This window comes from Salvelinus fontinalis, unplaced genomic scaffold (assembly GCF_029448725.1).
Source record: "Salvelinus fontinalis isolate EN_2023a unplaced genomic scaffold, ASM2944872v1 scaffold_0569, whole genome shotgun sequence".
Classification (NCBI taxonomy): Eukaryota; Metazoa; Chordata; class Actinopteri; order Salmoniformes; family Salmonidae; genus Salvelinus; species Salvelinus fontinalis.
The window spans coordinates 74,299-79,202 of NW_026600778.1; the positions used below are offsets into that span (position 1 = coordinate 74,299).

Here is a 4,904-nt window from a genome sequence, read left to right on the forward strand (position 1 = left end):
TAGCTCCATTTTACTTTTACATTTTAGTCATTTAGCAGACGCTCTTATCCAGAGCGACTTACATTAGTGAGTGTATACATTTTCATACTCTGATGAATCTCTTCAGGATTTCGCATGGATTTTTTTGATATTAGTTGATAAATATGCTAGATTTTGCAGCGACAATTATGACATTTTGCATAGCAATATGCAATAGTTTTGTCCAATTTGTTGCAAAAATGCGCTGACAAGGGAAAAAACGGTGTTGACGTGTGGCTTGATTGAACCATATTATGCAGTAAATGTGCGGTGATTGGTTGAAATTTCGAGCCCTCATTTTGTACTGTGGTAATGGGTCAGTTCTATGCGATAATATTGTGATGTGACTATTTTATGCAGAAATAGTTTGGTGATTGGTCAAATTTGCAAGCCCTCACATAATATGCAGGGAATTGTTGATTTTGCAACCAAAACAATGCGATGGCAGAGTCCTGGAGTAACCTCCCAGTAATCCCTGTGACTGCGTGTAGGTTAAGATTGGGTTGTAACAGAGTATCAGAGCGAGACATTCCTACCTGTCATCTAGTAATTGTTCTGTGTGGTGACATGAGCAGAGTGGCCTGACTTTTCACACTTATTACAGATGTCCGACTTAGATATGTTGAGCATCCTGCTATGATGTCCATCACCAAGCCGGAACACTCCGAGGCCAACCCTCAGTGCCAGACTGGCAGCCAGCCGGTGGCTGAGCCCGAGACCCCTGCTGTGCACAATAACAGTGGAGGCTAGCTCAGCTGGGTCTTTGGGAGTGGAAGAGTTAATAAGAAGGAGGTTCATCTACCTGAGGACAAAGACAGATCTGTAAGGAACTGGTTCTTAACACTATATTCTATGTAGAGACAATTGAGTTGATTAAAAAAAAATGTGGCTTGCTTCACATTGCTAATATCTTCTTCCTCAGATTGTCTGGGATCCAACTCTGCACAGATGGGTTAACAAAACTGAGCCCAAGGCTGAGGTACACACTTAAATTCAATGAAATTAAAAACAGTGAACAACCATTGTATTTCAACTGTGATAATATTACTAACAATTTGGAAAATGTGTTGATGTGTTTTACAGAACAAGTGTGTACCACCACCTCCACCGATGGGGACATATGGATATCAGGGGAACACTGGCAATGTCCCCAAAGGAGTAAATCCTTACTCTATGAAAACAGGTGAATATTGCTTTTGAATACACGTGGTTTAACGAAGACCGTCAGCCGATCATAGATGTCCCTGGTGGTCTCCTGCTAACACCTTTCCCACTACCAGCAGGTCTATGGGGCAGCAGATACCCTACAATGCATGACAATGATGGGACCAACTCAAAGCCTCCAACCCATGGGCCTGGACTGCTTCCTAGACAGCTCTCTGGCTTGCTCCCTCCTTCACACTTTGACCTCATGGCACCAATGGTTGTGCCACCTGACACTCTACCCTACTGAGGTATGACTCTGGAAAATCCTTCCAAATTGTATCTATTCATCATTAACTGAGATTTTACTTTAACATAGCAAATGGCTGAAGTAGCGAGGATGTTTACTATTTTTTTTTTTTGTCCAACAGGCCATTTGCCCAGAGTGGATTTGCCATACATAGATTTTTTTCAGCATTAAAAAACTTCAGCATTAAAAATTTATTAAAAGATGATCTTTTAATTAAATCTCTCCTTTGTGTCCTCATGTTCACATTAATTTGATGTGTTCTACCATCATTTACAATGCTTATTGCTTCTGCGTTGCTTTACGTTACAGAGAAGTATATATTATACACATATTTTATTTTAGACATTACAAAAACATATTTTTGAGCATTTTGGATTTCCTACATTTACTTACTTACTGTACTTACTGTATATATTTTATACATATATATATTTTAAACTACATTTTTTTATGTATTCCATAGACAGAACTAAATATATTTAGATGCATTTTGAATTCCTAAATGTCAATATTTTTATTTTCTGTGTCACATGTTTATGCCCATTTATGTACATCCTGTATATGTTACCCTTCCAATGAGCTTATCATTTAAACTACAACGCAAAAAGTACAGTTTACTTCACTTTTAATCATGTCAGCACAGGTAACAGCCGTTTACAGTCTTTCTTTAGTTTTTCATTCTTACTCTTCCCAATTCCCTTAAACTATATTTCTTTATTTCCCATGGGCTTCACCAGAGTACCCCCTAGTGGCTGGAATACAAGTGTATTAAGCCCCTTACAACACCCCACTGCAAAAACGAAATGTTGTCCCAGTTGCAGCCTAGTATCCAAACTGATATGCCATTTTCAGTTTTTTTCAAAACAGCGTTTATAATTTGCGATTCCTGGCTACTGTAGTGTTGTGGTTTCTTGCAGGTAACCTGCTGTTCCTGGCTGTGGTCAGCCATTTTGGGGCGAAGCTGCACCGGCCCAGGCTCATTGCTATGGGCTGTTTACTCATGGCTGTAGGATCCTTCCTCACAGGCCTGCCACACTTCTTCATGGGACGGTGAAACAACTGAAATACTGGTTAAACTTGTACTTGTAGAGATACTCCAATGCGGAGGATAGTTTCACTTTAGAAATAAAGAAATGTACCAAGTTGTTGATTAATCTCAGTTAACTTAGAACTAAAGTCTCGTGTATTTGGTCAGCTGCTTGATTATGTTTTGGGGCCATACATGTTAAGAGAAGGGATTAAAAGATGATATAACTGTGATGTGGTAAAGTTGGACCCAGATGCAGAGAAGAGACCGGAAGATGAAGCAGTGGTTCCAACCAGTGTCTCCACCCCTCAAGGGCCCACTTAACTGCCAAGAGCTCTCGGTTGCCTACATCGTAGTTGCCTTCCGCTGGCGAGAACCACTTGGAGAGAAAGGCGCAAAGGTGCAGTTTCTTGTCCTCCTCGTTCCGCTGTGAAAGTACCGCCCCAGCTCCGGTGTCCGAGGTCGTCCACCTCTACCACAAAGGGGCGAGTAGGATCAGGATGAACGAGGATGGGTTTGGAGTTGAAACGTCCCTTGTGCTCTATGAATGCCCTGTCAGCCTCGGGATTCTTGCAAAAACCTGCTTGAGTGAGGTGGGACAGGGCTGTATGTGTTCCGGAGGGTTTTTGGAGAAGATCAGGATGTCGTCGAGGTAAACAAAGACAAACCGGTTCAACAAATCCCTAAGAGTGTCATTGATCAATGCTTGAAAGACTGCCGGTGAGTTCGATATTCCAAAGGTCATGACTAAATACTCAGTGACCACTAGGGGTGTTAAAGGGAGTTTTCCACTCATCTCCCTCCCTGATTCTCACCAGATTTGAAGCGTTGCGGAGGTCCAGTTTGGTGAAGAATTGGGCTCCTAGGGCCAACTCCAAGGCGGCGGACATCGGGTAGGGGGTAACGATTCTTGATCCTAATCCTTTTCAGCCCTCTGTAATCGATGCAAGGGCTGAAGTTTGGGTCAGAGACAGAGAAACAAGGGATGCGTTTAGACTGGCAGCACAATTACGATATTTTTCCACTAATTGTTTTTTTGACCAATCACATCATCACGCTTTTTCAGAGCATATCTGATTGGTCAAAAGACCGATTACTCAAAAAAATTACTGAATTGGGCTGCCTGTCTCAACGAAGCCATAGAAACCTGGAGCTGCTCCAACCGAATGAACTTCCGGCGCCGACAGAGATGGCCGCCTCGCTTCGCGTTCCTAGGAAACTATGCAGTATTTTGTTATTACTGCATTGTCGGAACTAGAAGCACAAGCATTTCGCTACACTCGCATTAACATCTGCTAACCATGTGTATGTGACAAATAAAATTTGATTTGATTTGAAATGTTCCATCCTGTCAGTATTGATGTTGAATGGCATTAATTACACTTTTTTGTTCTCTCCCATACCCTGTAGGTTTGTTGAACATGAGTGGAAATGAAACTCCAGCACACTGGTAGCACTATAGACGTGTGAGTATAACTTTTCCAGGTGAGTTGAACCTGTCTGTGGGTGCGGTGGGGATATTCCTGGGAGGTCTACTGATGAAGAGGTATAAGCTTGGCGTTGTGTCTGGAGCCCAGTTGTCTTTCGTCACCTCCTTCATGGCCGACCTCCTCCTCCCTCTCTATTCTGACACTAAGTGTGACAACGTTCAGGTGGCTGGTCTGACCGTGTCCTACAACGGGTAAATATGACATCTGATTGGTTGGTTGGTTGGTGGGTGGGTTGATAAAACCAAAAGTTTTGATCAGTGGAATATGAGTGAGTTAGACCAAAACACACATGGGCTTGTGCCGGGGCTCCCTCTTGTGGGAATATACAGTATCGTTGTTACTGAGCCAGGATTCCTGGCTGTTTTGTCACTGTGCCTATGTCAATGATAGTTCAGCAACAATTATTTAAACATCATTATTACCAGCCTATTTCTCTGTCCCCCAGGTCCACTGATGTACGATGGCAGCCTGTTGTCAGAGTGTAACAGAGACTGCTCCTGCTTGGCTGGGGAGTGGGACACTGTGTTCAGACAATGGCATCACCTACACCTCCCCCTGCCTCGCAGGCTGCTCCAGCTTTACAGGTTACGGCAAGAACACGGTACCAATACTATTAATGTACTGAGTGTACAAAACATTCACAGGGATGCTGAGCCATGTTGGCTGTATGTCTTTTGAGTGGTGGACCATTCTTGATACACACGGGAAACTGTTGAGCGTTAAAAAAACAGCAGCGTTGCAGTTCTTGACACAAACTGGTACCCCTGGCATCTACTACCATACCCTGTTGAAAGGTGCGGAAATATTTTGTCTTGCCCATTCACCCTCTGAATGGCACACATACACAATCCATGTCTCAATTGTCTCAAGCCTTCCAATATTTTTTAAAACCTTTCTCCTCCTCTTTATCTACACT

At 42.8% G+C, this 4,904-nt stretch overlaps 1 long non-coding RNA gene across 1 annotated transcript; it reads left to right on the plus strand.

Moving 5' to 3' along the window:
- The first annotated feature begins 767 nt into the window (after positions 1–767).
- LOC129846513 (uncharacterized) lies at positions 768–1,174 on the plus strand. Its single transcript, XR_008758267.1, has 3 exons — positions 768–840; positions 941–997; positions 1,102–1,174. It is a non-coding gene; the product is annotated as an uncharacterized LOC129846513 (long non-coding RNA).
- The last annotated feature ends 3,730 nt before the right edge of the window (positions 1,175–4,904 follow it).